The sequence below is a fragment of the Schistocerca gregaria genome, chromosome 8, assembly GCF_023897955.1.
Source record: "Schistocerca gregaria isolate iqSchGreg1 chromosome 8, iqSchGreg1.2, whole genome shotgun sequence".
NCBI lineage: Eukaryota > Metazoa > Arthropoda > Insecta > Orthoptera > Acrididae > Schistocerca > Schistocerca gregaria.
The window spans coordinates 357,277,466-357,295,844 of NC_064927.1; the positions used below are offsets into that span (position 1 = coordinate 357,277,466).

Sequence of the window (18,379 nt, forward strand, 5' to 3'; positions counted from 1 at the left end):
GACTCATTTCCTCCACCGAGTTTCAACGGGATCAGATTATAAATTTTCACAATCGTCGTGTGTGCGCAGACGTCAATCCCAACGCAACTGTTGAAGCAAGTCATCAACAAAGATTTTCTATTAATGTTTGGGCCGGCATCGTTGGTGACTCTTTGATAGGGCCTCACTTTCTTCCGCTCAATCTCAACTGTCAAAATTATTATAATTTCGTAGAGAATGTTCTTCCGGGTCTATTAGCAGATGTGCATTTAGCTGTGTGACAAACACATTATATTCATTACGCCTGCCATCATCGGCGATGATGTGGCGCTGACGAATAGCGAAATTCTGCATAACCCGCTGAAGTGTCGGAACATCGATGCTGTCGATAACCTCCTGAACGGCTGTTTTCAGCTCAAGGGTGGTTTTGATGATATTGCTATACACCTTGTCTTTAGTATATCCCACCAAAGGAGTCATACGTTTTCAGATCCTGAGAATATGGCAGTCAATCGAGCCCCATGCCAGTGGCCTCTGGGTACCGCACCGAATGTCGTCCCCAAAGAGGTCGTCCAGGAGGTCAAACACTCTTCTGCTTCGATGCGGTCGAGCTCCGTCTTGCATAAACTACATCTTATCGAAATCAGGATCACTTTGGATAAATCATCTTCAAGAACCTTCACATACCGTTTGGTAGTCACCGTTCCCTTAAGGAATATCGCGCCCCTATTCTGTGACTGGGTTTGCACACCGCACAGTCACTCATTGAGGGTGAACATACCTCTAGACCTTGAAATGCGGATTCTCAGTCCTCAAATACGCCAGTTTCGCTTATTGAAGGATCTATCCAAATGAAAGTGGGCTAGGTCGTCAAACCAAACCATACAGCGTATACTAATTCCCATCATGCTCCGCGGCATAGCATGCCGATTGAACATCCTAACCCAAACCATTCAGAAGCTAAGACAATTTTATTCATATTTCATATAGTTCAAAAATATATGCTCCATGCACGATGGAGCACCTCCTCATTTTAGTGTTAGTGCCCTTCGGCTTCTAAGTAACAAACGCAGTGACAGATGGATGGTAGAGATGGATCAAATGCCTCCCCGCCCACCCCCCCCCCCCCCCCTCACTAGGTCCGACGACTTCGCTGTTTGGTCCCCCAGAATCAGCCACCCAACTGGCTTTCACACTCCCCTGACCTAAACCCAATGGACTTTTATTTGTATGGGCGTCTGAAATCTCTTGTGTGTGGAACTCCAGTACGAGATGTTCGGAATCTCCGTGCCCGTATTATAGAAGGCTGTGAAACCATACACAATATTCCAGGCATAAATCAGCGCATCCGAGGTTCACTACAAACGCGGGTCGATACTTGAATCAATGCCGACGGAGTGCATATTGAACATCTCCTGTGAGAAAGAGTTGCACTGTCCATAACATAACGTTACGCTGGCACAGAAAAATACTGCTCAAGTTTCTTGTAAACTAAACGATCCAGTAGATAAAGCGAAACGTTTTAAAGATAAATTGAAATAATTTCTGCGTGACAGCTCTTGCTTCCCCATGGATTAGTTTCTGATTATATCGTGTAGGCCTGCCGCTGTGGCCGAGCGGTTCTAGGCGCTTCAGTCCGGAACCGTGCTGCTGCTACGGTCGCAGGTTCGAATCCTGCCTCGGGCATGGATCTGTGTGATGTCCTTAGGTTAGTTAGGTTTACGTAGTTCTAAGTCTAGGGCAATGATGACTTCATATGTTAAGTCCCTTAGTGCTCAGAGCCATTTGAACCATATCGTGTAAATTTGGTTAGATTTATTATATTCTATTTTACAATAAGATTAATCTTTAAAAATCAGTGACATCAATGGACAGCATTATGAATATTTTAGTAGATAATGTATTTGTTTGTAAGCCCACAGCACGTTACACATCGCATCCCGTTGTCCCAAGCACAGTCCGAACATACAAATAACCATCTAATTAAGAATACTGAAAGGTAATTTTTCCTTCTTGGCCATTTTAAAGCGCTAATTTACAGATTTATAAAATAAAATTCTCCATTACAATTCTCAGACATTTTCGGTCTTCAACCTTGCCGTGTCGCTTCACTGCAGTTTCCGTTGCTCCCCGAATTAATTACAAGAGCAACGGTGGGTTTCTCGTCACGGGAAAGATTAAGGCGCAGTATTGCTTCGTGCAGTCTGAAGATGTGCACTCCGTAATACTGTAAAAATTCGGTTCCTAACCGTTTCTTTCTTCCCTCTCTACTATCCTTGAACTTCTTACGCAGTTGTGACTCTGTATCAAAAATTGCTACTTTTCAGAAAGCTTGTCACCTGGGGAGTAATAATACGGTAAACAGGAAATGACTGACACTCGTAAACCACCCAAGTCGCAATCTTAAACTGGTTATTTTTTCTTTTTTTTCAGAGAAGATTAGCTGTAGCGACTGGTAAACAGCTTTCGCAACGACACGACGAAGCCAGCCGAGAGACTATACCGAGCTAGGCCGCACTGGTCTAAACACCCCACGGCTCCGATAAAGGCAAGTACCTATCGCTGAATATTTGCATGCTTGTTCACCTTGTAACACCAAATAGCACGATACTGAGGTACAACATCTGCCTCACATGACTATACCTCGCCGTTCGTACACATTGTCTTGTTTGGTTTAACTAATGGTGAATTATAAACATATATGTTCCATTGACGCTGCTGGCGCTCTGTGTTTAACCCTTGTAGTACAGTACTCAACAGAATAATTAAAACACTAAAAAACAAAAATAGAAGGAGATAAGCAGGTGACTATCGAAGATAGGTTACACTTTCAGTCCTACATTATTAATTTTTGAGCGCTTTAAAGCTACCGTTAGCTGTTGGTGAATCTTTGTGTGTGTAGCATGACGGAGTGTACCTCACATTTTATTATTGGGTCCATTTATGCAAAGCGTGTATACACTGTACGACTAGAAAACTGAATACAGGCGAAAGGAAATTAAAGTTCCAGGATAAGAACAAAATATTTTGAAGTTTGCCACCAACATTGTAATTCTGTCAGAGAGAGCAAAGGACCTGGAAAGTTTGAAGAGTGGGATGCAAAATGTTTTCAAAGAAGGCTACAGACGAATATCAACAAAAGTAAAACCAGGGCATGGGATGTAGAATCATATCACGCAGTTCTCAGGGAATTATATAGGGAAATTAGACATTAAAAGTAATAGATGTGTTTTGCTGTATGAGCTGACAAAGAGCTGGTGATGGTTGAAATAGAGAACATATGAAATGCAAATTGGCAATCTCAAGAAAGGCGTTTTTTGCAAAAAAAAATCTAAATTAAAAAAAAAATTCTTTTTAAAATTCAGTCTTGATCGCACCACGTATGATACAAGAACATAAGTGACCGGTTTCGGTCATATCACATGACCATCATCAGATCCATCGCATCCTTCGAAGATGGTAGGTGGAGCACTTTTCCCAGCTGCTGTGATGTCAACTGGTCTGACAGCAGCTGAGAAGAGTGCTCCACCTACCATCTTCGAAGGAATTTTAAAAAGAAAAATATTTTAAAAAAATTTTGATCGCTGTTCCAAAAATGTTTATTAAAATTGTTAAAAATCTAAATGTTACGAATACTTTTCTATAAGTATGGACTAGAGAGTAGACATTAAACATTTAAGACAAGAAGAGAATACAAAGTTTTGAAATATAGTTCTACAAAAGAATGATAAAGATTAGTTGGGTAGATTGGATAACATGTATGGGTAATGGATCGAACTGGCGAGAAATGAAACTTATGGACTACATTAAAAGGAGGTGGTTAATAGAATGCCTCCAGAATCAGCTAACAGTCAATTTGGAAAGGAGGGAAGTGCAGGGGGTAGAAAACGTAGACACCAGGGGCGGCCAACAATTTGGCACATAAGCCACGCCCTGGCATGAGTGGTATAGCTCTTTCGCCTGCCTGCACGTTTTCCCCCCTCCCCCACCCCCACCACCACCCCACTCCCTCTGGGCGTGAGGAGGGGCAAGAGGAGGAAACTACGAACGTGCCTCATTTAAATGGCAACGCAGTCGCACTGAACATGACTTTGTTTTATATTGAATGTTTCTGAATCACGTAGATCAAAACTAAACTAATTTTCGGTATTATTTTTTATTTGGTACAAAGTGTCGACATCTAGACAGACGCAAACAATTTCACAGGTTCTTGCACTCACGTTGCCATGCAATCATGACTTATTTAGTTTCATAATCGAAGAGCCCTTCACACACATTTGTTCATCGAAACATGTAATCTCGTGTGCCAACTCATTATGGGTATGTGCAACCTCTTCTTGTGGAAAACAACTTAGATCTCCGGGGCCGTACCTACTTCTTTGCAGTTGTATTTATATATTCTTCTTGAAGTCTGAGGGTATTTCTACATCTACATCTACATAATTACTCCAATTCACACTTAAGGGCCTGGCAGAGGGTTCATCGAAACATTTTCATTCTGCTTCTCTACCATTCCACTCTCGAATGGCGCTTGGGAAAAAGGAACAACTAAATCTTTCCGTTCGATCTCTGATTTCTCTTATTTTATTATAAAGATCATTTCCCCCTACGTAGGTGGGTGTCAACAAAATACTTTCGCATTCGGAAGAGAAAGATGGTGATTGAAATTTCGTTAATAGATCTCGCCGCAAAGAAAACCACCTTTGTTTCAGTGACTGCCACCCCAACTAGCGTATCATATCAGTGACATATTACTACTATTGCGCGATACCACGAAACGAGTTGCCCTTCTTTGTACTTTTTCGACGTCCTCTGTAATCCTACCTGGTAAGGATCCCATACCGCGCAGCAATATTCCAGCAGAGGATGGACAATTGTAATGTAGGCCGTCTCTTTAGTGGGCTTGTCGCATCTTCTAAGTGTTCTGCGAACAACGCGCATCCTTGTTTCTCCTTCCTCACAGTATTATCTATGTGGTCTTTCCAATTTAAGTTGCTCTTAATTGGAATGCCTAGGTATTTAGTCGAATTAACAGCCCTTAGATTCGTGCGATTTATCGTATACCCAATATTTATCGGATTTCTTTTAGTACCCATGTGGATGACCTCGTACTTTTCTTTTCTTTGTTTAGTGCCTGTCTCATATAACTTGCACACCGAATGGAAGAATTTTGTCATGGTTAGCTCTCCCAAGACTCACTAGGTCTGCTTCCGCGGCCTTGTTTCGACTTATGTCTTTCAGGACTCAGCCAAATTCTTCTCGCAGTATCATGTCTCCCATTTCTTTTTCATCTACGTCGTCTTCCATTTCTATAACATAGTTTGCATCTCCCTTGTATAGACCCTGTGTATACTCCTTCCACCTTTCAGCTTTCCTTTCTTTAAGACTGGTTTTCCATTTGAGCTCGTGATATTCGTATAGTTGCTTCGCTTTTCTCGAAAGGCCCCTTTAATTTTTCTGTAGGCTGAATCGCTCAAAACAGGCGTGGTACTTTTGATTAATTTCGATCAGGAAGGTTTTGTTGTGAATGCGTTTTGCCATTAAAGGGCTTAGTAATGGTGACGGTGTATCGATCTCTTTGCCATCGGCGTATAATAGACTGTGTGGGGAGAGTAATGTGTTTGGATACCCTAATTAGTTATACTAGAACGGTCACTGGCGTTCGCCAGCGATTTTTGAACTACTCTAAAATTTACGACACAGCCTTAAGTAATACAGTAGCACCCGTGATAGTTAAAAGAAGGTATTATCGTATTTAAGACCGGCCTCTAATGAGTGAAAATACACTGCGATCCAGAAAAATTCTGTGTGCCAACACGGCTACTATAAAAATCCGTACGGATCCCTTTACTTTCTGATAAAAGGTACCAACTTTATAGCCATTGTAAATTAAACTCCATTTCGTATGTTGTTTCCGGTCGTCACATTTAACTCTTCTGAAAGCTGCACTCGTGTAGCACACTGTTTGTCATCGCTCGCCGGAACAGCCTGGTTGCTGGGGGCGTATTTACTGTCACTGCCGTACATCAAAAATACGCAAGCAAAGCACTTTCATGTGTATCTGCGTAGTCACACATTCGATATTTACTCGGTCTAATGTACAGTAAGTCTTTGCTAATGCACTGTGCGAATGAACGTTTTCAGTAGTATCAAACAGAGGTAGTTTCAATGCACATTAACAACTGAGAATTGAGATTCGTTAAAATTAATGATATCACTGCGTATTTTACGAGAGAGTACTTCAGACTCGGTTGCCAGCAAAATATTTACAGGCGATTGTATGGAAAGCGCAAAACATTCCTCGTTTTCCAGGAGATTAACAATAAGTGTGATTGATAGTAAATCAAAAGTGAATTCTGTAGGTGTCTGACAGTGATAGTTCCTGGCGATTTTGCGGTAAACTTGACACATTGCTAAGGTAATGAATAAGTTAAAATGTGCGTTTAAATCAGGCAAAAGTTTATAAATGCAAAATGTGATTTTATGAGTCGGCTTCGAGGAAAGAAATTCAACTATAGTGAAACCAATTTCTACAAAACGACAGCGTCTCCGGCAGACGACTGCAAGGGATATGATTCCCAAATTATTCGACGATCGATATTTGTTTTTATGTTGTTCTGCAGTAGCTTTGAAGCACCGTCCCACCTTTTATAATCGAAAATTTACTGGAGTAACAAATCGGTTTTAGATTTTGCTTCCTAAACAATCGAGAATAGCATAAATGACGAAATCCATTCTAGAATGAGAACGACATCATACCTCATCTGCCAAAAACACTGTCATTTCATGAATACAATGCGACTGTGGTGCCTACCAGAGTGAAAATACTGACGAAAAAAATTATTTTACTGGAACATTTATTACGTCTTTCTCTCACATTGTCTCAGTCTTCAAGAAGCATCAGTTTGATTAGAACCGCATGACTGAGATTATTTACGCCATCTTGGTTGTCAGGAGACGTGACTGCTAGGGCTGGCGTGTGCCCGTAGTGGCGCTCCAGCTAACTGTAGGTCGCCGCCGAGGTTTCCTGTGGGCCCCGCTATCGCTGTAGTGATGTCATCTGGGAGAGAGGCTCACATTCGCAAATGCAGGGGAATGGGAACGAAGGAAGAAAAGACTTTCCTGGTAGGAATTGTCAAGTGGAAACTAAAAGTTGACCGCCACCGACACCGTTTCATTCGTTTGGTAAACCCATTTCCTTTTTTGCTCTTTGAGGACATTCTCTCTCCAGCATAAGTCTCCAGGCTTCACTAAGATTTAGATACCTAGTGGTTATAATTAAAGAGCAGCTGTTCATTGAGGTCCATTGTGGGCTGTAATTATCGCATGGCAGCGAAACTTGGCAGATATCTTATTGCGTTAATGCGGTACCCATTAACACAGCAAAAAAATTAAGTCCAATTTTGGCCACCAATTGCAAATCTGGCGCTGTACAGCATCTCGTCGGCGTTTCTGGTGCTCATATTGAACAAACTGTGAAAGCGGCAGCTAATAATAAAATCAACATTACGCCTTTCTCTCTTTTATGGACCTATTCTGCCCATGTGAGACCTGAGTTTCTCCTGGCGCATACAACTTTCAAATAACTTGCGGGAATTCAGCCAGGTAACACTTTCAGGAACCGCCGATATTTCGGCATGAGAACATCCCGCCATTATCAAGGCAAACTGCAACGGACAGGCGACGTACCCAAGAGTAATGTAACAGCAGCAGAGAGGGCTGCTTTATGCTCTCTCAAAGTTGATCCTCATATTGTTGTTTTACCTGCCGACAAGGGCATTGCCACCGTCGTTTTAAACAAACCGGATTATTTACAAAAGATGCAACGTTTACTATCTGAGTCAGCGTATCGCAGAATCGATGCTGACCCCACAAAAAGTGTTGAGAGAAAGACCAACACCCCCCTGAAGAAAAGTGGTTTGTCGCAGGACACTATCAAGAGTCTTACACACCTATAGTGCTGTTCCCCCTAGGTTATAGGGCCTTCCGAAGGTACACAAGGAAGGGATTCCTTTCCGTCCTATAGTGAGTAACGTCGACGCTCCGACATATCGTGTAGCCAAGCATCTTGCTTCTCCGTCGAGTCCACAAGTAGGTCGGTGTGAACATCATATCAGGAAATCGGCTGTTTTTTATGTTCTTTGGAGGGACTGTGGCTGAATGACTCTGATATTTTAGTGAGTTTCGATGTGTTCTCTCTCTTCACTCGTGTTCCTCTGTCTGATTCGTTGCGGTTAATTGAGGCTAGATTTGATGCTGAATTAACTAATCTCTTTCGGCAGTGTTGACATCCACTTATTTTTTATTCAATGACCAGTATTACGAACAGAGAGATGGAATTATGATGGGTTTATGGAAGACTTCGACGAACGTGCATTGGAGTCGGCGCCTTTGAAACACGCCTGTTTCTTTAGATATGCTGACGATACCTTTATTGTTTAGCCCCATGGTAGGGAGAATTTTAAGGCCTTTCTAGAACATCTGAACTCGATCCGCCCGAACATTCGTTTTACGATGGAGGTGGAAGAGGATGGTTACCTTCCCTTTCTTGACTTGTTGGTTAGGAGGAAGGATGATGGATCATTGGGATATGCAGTCTACAGCAAACGTACTCACACCGACTTGTACTTACAGGCTAATAGTTGTCACCGTCCGGCTCAACGTGAAGGGGTACTTCATACCTTGGTACACAGGGCACTTGTCGTTTCTGACGCTGAGACTTTGCCACCTGACCGAGCGAGGTGGCGCAGTGATTAGCACACTGGACTCGCATTCGGGAGGACGACGGTTCAATCCCGTCTCCGGCCATCCTGATTTAGGTTTTCCGTGATTTCCCTAAATCGTTTCAGGCAAATGCCTCGCTGGTTCCTTTGAAAGGACATGGCCGATTTCCTTCCCAATCCTTCCCTAACCCGAGTTTGCGCTCCGTCTCTAATGACCTCGTTGTCGACGGGACGTTAAACACAAACCACCACCACCACCACCACCACTTTGCCACCTGAGCTGTCCCATCTTGAAGTTACGTTTAGTCAAAATGGTTATAGTGATAGACAGATTGAGCGTGCGTTGCACTATCGACCAACTGTACATGGGGTGATTGATGATAATTCTGAGTCGACACCTAAGTCTACTGCCTTTTTGCCCTACGTAGGAAACACTTCCAATAAGATTGGTGGTATTTTATGGAAATACGATGTGAAATGTGTTTTCCGACCTCTATCTAAAATTAGAGAGCTTTTGAGTTCTGTTAAGGGTAGCTGCGGCATGGCGTATATTGGTCAAACTATCAGGACCGTGGAGGACCAATATACTGAGCATAAACGGCACACACGATTACAGCAGCCAAGTAGATCTGCTATTGCCGAACATTGCTTGGATACTGGTCATCCCACGTTATATAATAACACTGAGATATTGGCATGCACGTCCAGTGTTATTAAAGAGGCAGTTGAGATTAAATTAGTAAGCAACCTCGTTAACAGAGATGGAGGATTTTATTTAAACTCTGTTTGCAATCCGGCTCTCTCCCTTGTCAAAAAACAAAGGGACAGAGTCAATGTTACCTCACCTGCGAATTCATAGTCTCACTAACGATAGCTCGGACTTTGGTCATATTTGGTGGCACTAGTGTTCAGTGTGTGTGTTATCTTTCCTGCTTCAGTGCGAGAACCGAGGTTTTCAATTTGCATGTACGTCACCTGTCCGTTGCAGTTTGCCTTGAAAACGGCGGGGAGTACACATTAGGAGTGATTTAAAATGGAATGATCATATAAAGTTGATCGTCGGTAAAGCAGATGCCAGGCTGAGATCCATTGGAAGAATCCTAAGGGAATGCAATCCAAAAACAAAGGAAGTAGGTTACAGTACGCTTGTTAGCCCACTGCTTGAATACTGTTCAGCAGTGTGGGATCCGCACCAGATAGGGTTGATAGAAGAGATAGAGAACATCCAACGGAGAGCAGCGCGCTTTGTTACGGGATCATTTAGTAATCGCGAAAGCGTTACGGAGATGATAGATAAACTCCAGTGGAAGACTCTGCAGGAGAGACGCTCAGTAGCTCGGTACGGGCTTTTGTTAAAGTTTCGAGAACATAACTTCACCGAAGAGTCAAGCAGTATATTGCTCCCTCCTACGTATATCTCGCGAAGAGACCATGAGGATAAAATCAGAGAGATTAGAGCCCACACAGAAGCATACCGACAATCCTTCTTTCCACGTACAATACGAGACTGGAATAGAAGGGAGAACCGATAGAGGTACTCAGGATACCCTCCGCCACACACCGTCAGGTGGCTTGCGGAGTATGGATGTAGATGTAGATGTAGAGGTGTTCTCCCGCCGAAATATCGGCAGTCGCTGAAAGTATTACATGGCTGAATTCCCGGAAGTTATTTGAAACAAGTATTGTGCCCATATTCTCTCTTAAGCCACTACGTATGAAAACATTTTTAGACGCCTTTCTTGCATTTACAGCTCCAGATTTGTATCAGGCTGTCAAAATTGGAACTTTTTTTTTTCAGCGCAGTTCGGTTCCGCATTAACGCACTGGAAAATCTATCAGGTTTCGTTCCCATACTATAATTACGGCCTACACTGGACTGCTGTGAATAGCTGCACTTCAATTGTAACCACTTGCTAACTCCTCTATTAAATGTGCACGTGCCATTGCGGAATTTTTTGAGTTGTTTCACGATGGAATCGCAGAAAGACGAAGCGTGGAATAGGACACTGGTATTTTCAAACCATATGTGCTGAACGGCATTAATACAAAAAAATTTAGGAACCTGCTGTAAAACAGCAAACGCAATAGCAAAGGTTAATAAAACAACAAGCAACTGATCAACAAACGGGTACACTTTGTAACACAAGGGGCCACAGACGGTGCTCCAGGAACCGACCTCTGAGAAGATCCGGCAACAAGACTTTCGCGAGCGATGAGACAGGCAGCCAAGAGTTGCATTCACTTCAGAAGATGGTAACTCAGAATAGTTGCAGTCTAACGAACGACTAATAATAATCTCGCTGAAGCTACCTGACGTCCGATAAACCAAATGCAACGACGGAACAATACGCCAAAGCCAGACCCGGCGGACTGCACTACGTTTAGAGCGCCAGGAACGAGAAAGGAACCACTAACACCAGAGTAGAAAGCACTCCACTCGCTGCTCTTCGCCTCGGCATCACTACGAGCAGCAACACGTAACCAAGTCACTGGAGAAGCGCGAGATATCATAATGGTGGAGGTTTCTCTATTGAAATGCACTCATTTTAAGGCTTGCTGGATCCGGTTTACAAGGAGGTCGTGCGCTCTTGTGACCACAGCCCTTCCATCCGGCAGTCGATGCGTGCCGCCAGCTGTCCTAGCATGTTTTTCGCACTGCGCGGACCTGGGGCTCCTGAGTCCCCAACCGATCTGGCACAGTCACACGGCCCAGAAAAACATCTACGTCGCCCCAAAGATAGGGCAACAGTTACTACAAATCGATAACCGCCGTGCTGCCACTAGCGGACAGGCAGCGCTTGCGAAACCGAGTGGCGCCAGTCAACACGAGAAGAAGACAAACAATTGTAACCATGCCAACTAAACGATACGTCTGGCCTGCAACAGAGGGCGGAAACCTACAAACAGCACCAATGCGAGCTGCAGCACGGCTCATCTATGTTTTGTAATTTTATAGCTAATTGTAAGTTCTTTTTATGTATTCCTCTAATTTATATCCTGTAGAAATTACATTTTTGAAGGTCTGAAAATGTCCATGGGATGTCTGAAACCGGTCACCTTCTAATAGACATGCATTTGCGATCTAGACTGTTTTATAATTTATGTCATACTGGTCTCTCGTTGGGAGGCATGTGTTCGTCGGTAGGGTGACTACGCTTAGAAATAAATATTTACACATGAATAGGAAGGAGGTAGAATGTTAATAAGGTTTGTTTTGTTTAAAAAGCTTTAAAAGTTTCCGCATCATTTTTCAGATCGCCATCGTATGTCAATTACTTCATTTCCCAAAATATTGAAGTCTGGATGCTCTTACCAACTGCACAATTTTGAACAAAAAGTTTTCAGATGAACTTAATAAAATTTTTTATTATTCTTTGTTGTCGTGAATTATAAAGTTTCATAAGCAAGGTATCTAGAAGGTCGCTTGCTTGCTACACAGAAAGGTAAGCCAGCTCTGCGTCCATTGCATTCGTCTGCTTCTTGAGAGTACGTCTAGCACAATGGACTACTTCAGTATGGATATCCGCCAATTTCCCCACATCCGTTGAGTCGAGTACAGGCTTCGGTACCTTAAACGGTGATTTTGCTAAATGGGTACTAACTGCAGAAAACGATCCCTATCTACACGGTTGAGGCAAGTTTTACGAGATGTGGTATCATCAACTTTCACTACACTTGCATGTGGGCTGCGGAAAATTTCCATGGTTTTGTGGCAGCGAACCATCAGCACCAGTTCAGCTCAATATGTCGGCGAGGATTATTGGCGACAGCGCCATGTGACTAGTAATGCCTCAAACATCGCCTGACATGCGAAACATATCTGCAGTTCCTGCAACTGACGATGCCTCCCCTGCTGGAAGAAGTGCATTTGGTTGTAAGAAGGATAATGTGGCTACCACGCGATGATGCTCCAACTCACTGCGTTCTTGAGTGTCAACTCAAAACTGTACTACAAACAGATCACTCACATTTTTCTGATGTTTTCTTATGTGTGCTGTCAACAGTCGAAATGTACACTTTCAAGCGTCTTATATCTTCACCTTCAAGTGGGTGCACCTCGATCAGAACGGATTTCCGGCCATATATTCTTACAAGACGTTAAACTTAGTATACGCTTCTGCTACAAACGGACGTGACGTAAGAAGAAGGTCACTTTCCGCGTGCGCAAAGCCTGTTGTCCCCCTCCTCTTCTCAAACAGCTAAATGGTTGAGACAAACAAGATTATACATGGCAATGCTGTTTGTTTCACTCGCAGAAATTGAAGCTGTCCTCTTAGATTCTTGCCTTACCACGACCTCGGATATAGCGACATATTCGGAAATGAACAGCCAAATATTTGTAACAGGCGAAAAATTATAAATGGCATTGTAAACCGTTTCACTTGCAGCAATTGAAAACCGCCACGTTTTCGGAAGTAAACAGTGGAATTCTTCGTTTTCTAATCAGACACAAATATAAATAAGATCAAATATTGTAGAATATACTTCTATTAAATTCATAAGAAGGTCACAGAAGGTGTTAACAACACTAAGACGTAAAAAAAAGGGAAAGAGTAAGTAGGAATATCAGCACATAGCGGAAGTCGAACCTACAAACTTACTTCTTTTGGTACTGTAATCCACGACATCAACTGACATCTAATGTAAAGGATAACGTATTAGTGATAAATCTTCAACACCTCATTACCTTGAAACGGCTTACTGAAAGTGGTAATAAAAAAAAAAACAGCTATATATGCCGAAATAAATTGGAGCACATGCGTCTTGTAGGTTTATCGTCTTCATATTTCCATATTACCTTCTCTCCCCTTTTCCCTCAGGGACCGTTTCCATCAGTTTGCATCCATTTACCAAAAATCACCCTGTGTACTCATCACAGAACCACAACAAAACAGCACTTGAGTCGTCAAGTCACACATAGCAGTGTGTACTCGAGTACAGCTGGGTTTCGCAAACTTTCTTCCATGAAGGCTGAAAAACCTGATCTTACGGCTTTATTGGCCTCAAATACAGATTGAAATTCCCTACCTGGAAAGGAAGAGCCTCCTGCAGCACAAACAAAATCTGGTACGCGGTAACAAAGGACTCGTAACGTGCGGATCCTGTGATAAAAGCTGGGACAGTACTGTGAAGGCAAAAAGAAAAAAAATCCAGATTTTAAAAAGCGTGATTCGTTTTCGGCTATGACTGTTCGTTCCCAGACTGCTGACGTCAGCAATATGCGAAACGGAGATGCAAACACAATGGGATAAAAAGCGTAATGGTTACAAATTCCAGTGCCAGTTCTTTTCGGACAGCAAGGTCTGTGGTCGGAATAATTAGCCCAATATTAATCACAATTATCCATGAATTTCTGGCGTCTACTTCGAAAGTTTTCCTGTTGTATTCTCAGTAAAGGTGTCCAGACGGCACATGACGGTATTGTTCCACGTTTGACTTGTGTAAGACGTACTAGTAAGGGTACACTAGCTTAATTTTGCGTTCGGTTTTTCTCTCTTTTCACAGTGTTCAGAGTAATGGAGAAACACTACTAAAATATCTAGCAGTATTTTCACACCATAATAATTTTTCTACGTATCTTCTAAGTGTAAGCTATCACTGTGCGCAGAATCAAGGCTCGAAGGAGGATCCTCAAGTTTTACTGGCGAGACTAGAATTCGAATGCTTTACCAGAGCACAGATTCAATGCATCTGAATAGTTCCTTACATAGTTAACTTCAACTTACAGGGTTAACTTCAACACAGAGTTTAAGTTTCCTGCTGGAACCATGTTTTTAACGTGCTAGTAACATAGTAGGTACCAACCTACGATTTTAAAGATGCGGTAAACGATTATTTAAAAAAAATATATTTCGCGCACGTTTACTTTTAAGCCGAAATCGAGAACATAATGAAACTACACTGACGGAAACAAAATCGCAACACCAAAAAGTAATTAATGTAGAGTAATAAAATTTCGGGAATATATTTGTCTACGCAACATATTTAAGCAATCAACATTGCAAAATCGCAGGTTACTGTTAACGAGAGGTAAGCAATTGCAAATGTGAAATTCTGGTGCATTAATAACCGGTGTAATCGACAGAATGTTGAATGCATGCATGCAAAGGTACATGCATTGTGTTGTACAGATGCCGGATGTCAGTTTGTGGGTGGAGTTCCATGCCTGTTGCACTTGGTCTGTCAATACAGGGGTGGGTAATGCTGTCTGTGGATGACGTTGGAGTTGTCATCCGATGATACCCCACATGTACTCGAATTGAGGCAGATATACCGATTGACCAAGGCAAGGCAACATGTCGACACTCTGTATAGCATGTTGGGCTACAACAGCGCTATGTGGACGAGCTTTATCCTGTTGGGAAACACACACTGCCCTCCAATGAGCACTCGACTGACAGCAACGAAGTCGCAAATGACGGTGGTTTTGGGTTTAGTTCGGAGCTGTCCTTGAAGTAGCCGATTTGTAACAGTTCGTTGTGTCACTGTGTCGGCTGCTGTTCAAATTGTTGCTGCAGATGCGGAACGATGCACCAAATCCATGCACCGAGAACGATAGTCTTCTCCTTGCTAGTACCACGTGGCCGTCCGGAGCCAGGTTTTCTTGCGACCGGACACTTCTGTTTCCATCACTGCCAGCAATCATGTACAGTGGCCACATTCCTGCCAAGTCTTTGCGCAGTATTGCAAAAAGAACATCCAGCTTCTCGTAGTCCTATTACACTACCTTGTTCAAACTCAGCGAGGTGTTGATAATAGCGTCTTTGTAGCCTTAAGCCATCCTTCACTAACATCATCTTACCACGACTAATCTCAAAGGGAGCTAACGCTCATGACCGTTACAGCCCGTATTTAAAGCAATTCTGATTTGTAACCTCATAGTGCTGCTCTTAGCGACTGACTTAAAATCTGAACAGATATCATCTTTCACATGTAGAAACACGCCTGCTATCTTTCGTTTACGTTGCACAACTCCTTCTTGGTATCGCCTTTTTTTTCGTCAGTCCATTTACGGCGTGTTTACTTTATTCTGACAAGTAATTTCGAAAGCCGTTCATCACTTCATAGAAAACAGACTAGGAATCAACGCAGATTCTTAAAAAAAATTTCAGTTCCAATTTTAAATATGACTGGCAGCACTCGCATCTTTAGCATCTGATCTTATATACTGTGACAACACGCTAATATCGTAAATTTCTAAGATTAAATGGTAATCGTAACGTGACGGTGTGACAATACGTAGAGTTGGTGTACTTCATCGAAATACTGTATTTAAACTAAAACACTGAATGATATACCGCGCTTTATATTATCGTCCTATCAACTTTAACATACACTGGATTTTCAATATTGGCGAGAGTTAACATGAATATACTGACATTACAGAATATGAACGAATCTGAGTGATGGGGCTAATTTGTCAGGATATGCTAGACGTATCGCGGGATTTAACTAGAGGCACAGGAAAACCTGGAAAGACATATATTACATTTGTGTGAAACGTGTTCATCACGTCAGAAAAAAAACTGATAAATAAACCATTCATCAATAGTAAGAATTGGAAATCTTACGAAATAAACTTTACCGTTTGGGTTACTCTGTAAATTGTGTGGAAAATTTTCTGCAGAAGTACTTGTTTTCATTCATTAACAAACTGAAAAACAATATGAAACACGCAATTCTTTAGCTTTATACATTTTCAAGCTCAACTAAACCTACATACGTTTACTGTCATCCCGTGAAACTTAAATAATTATATAAATTTTTTCGAGTAGCAATTTGTTGAGAAGATAAATGTGTGATAAAGATACAACAAAGTTGAAGAAATGCTTCTTGGACAAACAGAGAAACAGATTATCGTAAACTTCAGTTTTGACGGCTTCTGTAGTTCTTGCTAGAGGGCCATAATTAAATTTTGTAAACTTAACTGAAGTACGCGAGATTTAATAAGAAACTGAAATACAGTACAGACAGTCGATGGACTTTAATTAATCATATATATGTCGATTTTTTAATTTGTCTTTCAGTATGGATTCATTAAAGGATTGTCTTGTGCCGACTGACACAGTCAGCCTCCTTGCCTGAAAGGTCGAATTTCATCCTCAGAAACGGAAGAGTTTTACTTGGGCCTCTGTTCTGTCAATCTCGAGAGAACAACTCAGGATGCGCCTGAGAGAAAAGTATGGGATCCAATTTCGGAAGAAGATACTAGTGGCCGAGGAAGGGGAGTACTGGTCACATCCGCCTCCAGTACTGTTGTCCGTTTCATTGGACGCACGGTAAAGCAGCGATCGGTTTTACGGCTAGCCGCGGAGTTTCGTTACTATCTAAAACATTTCAAATAATCTACACTACTGGCCATTAAAATTGCTACATCAAAAAGAAATTCAGATGATAAACGGGTATTCAATGGACAAATATATTTTACTAGAACTGACATGTGATTACATTTTCACGCAATTTTTGTGCATATATGTTGAGAAATCAGTACCCAGTACAACCACCTCTGGCCGTAATAACGGCCTTGATACGCCTGGGCATTGAGTCAAACAGAGCTCGGATGGCGTGTACAGGTACAGCTGCCCATGCAGCTTCAACACGATATCACAATCCATCAAGAGTAGTGACTGACATATTGCGACGAGCCAGTTGCTCGCCACCATTGACCAGACGTTTTCAATTGGTGAGAAATCTGGAAAATGTGCTGGCCAGGGCAGCAGTCGAACTTCTTCTGTATCTAGAAATGGCCGTACAGGACTTGCAACATGCGGTCGTGCATTATCCTACTGAAATGTAGGGTTTCGCAGGGATGGAATGAAGGGTAGAGCCACGAGTCGTAACATATCTGAAATGTAACGTCCACTGTTGAAAGTACCGTCAGTGGGAACAAGAGGTGACCGAGACGTGTAACCAATGTCACCCCATACCATCACGCCGGGTGATACGCCAGTATGGCGATGACGAATACACGCTTGCAATGCGCGTTCACCGCGATGTCGCCAAACACGTATGCGACCATCATGATGCTGTAAACAGAATCTGGATTCATCCGAAAAATGACGTTTTGCCATTCGTGCACCCAGGTTCGTCGTTGAGTACACCATCGCAGGCTCTCCTGTCTGTGATGCAGCGTCAAGGGTAACCGCAGTCATGGTCTCCGAGCTGATAATCCATGCTGCTGCAAACGTCGTCGAACTGTCCGTGTAGATGATTGTTGTCTTGCAAACGTCCTCATCTGTTGGCTCCGGGATCGAGACGCGGCTGCACGATCTGTAACAGCTATGCGGATAAGTTGCCTGTCATCTGGGCTTCTAGTGATACGAGGCCGCTGGGATCCAGCACGGCGTTCCGTATTACCCTCCTGAACCCACAGATTCCATATTCTGCTAACAGTCATTGGATCTCGACCAACGCGAGCAGCAATGTTGCGATACGATAAACCGTAATCGCGGTTGGCTAAAATCCGACCTTTATCAAAGTCGGAAACGTGATGGTACGCATTTCTCCTCCTTACACGAGGCATCACAACAACGTTTCACCAGGCAACGTCGGTCAACTGCTGTTTGTGCATGAAAAATCGGTTGGAAACGTTCTTCGTGTCAGCACGTTGTAGGTGTCGCCACCGGCGCCAACCTTGTGTGCATGCTCTGAAAATCTAATCATTTGCATATCACAGC

The 18,379-nt window shown here is 42.6% G+C and overlaps 1 protein-coding gene across 5 annotated transcripts in view; it reads left to right on the top strand.

The window, feature by feature from the left end:
* LOC126284198 (aminopeptidase N-like) overlaps positions 1–18,379 on the top strand; it is a 1,000,437-nt gene that overhangs the window by 545,615 nt on the left and 436,443 nt on the right. For all 5 annotated transcript variants that reach the window (XM_049982954.1, XM_049982953.1, XM_049982955.1 and 2 more), the window contains one exon: positions 2,413–2,527. The gene's annotated coding sequence lies outside the window, so the exon portion shown is untranslated. The remainder of the gene's footprint in view (positions 1–2,412; positions 2,528–18,379) is intronic.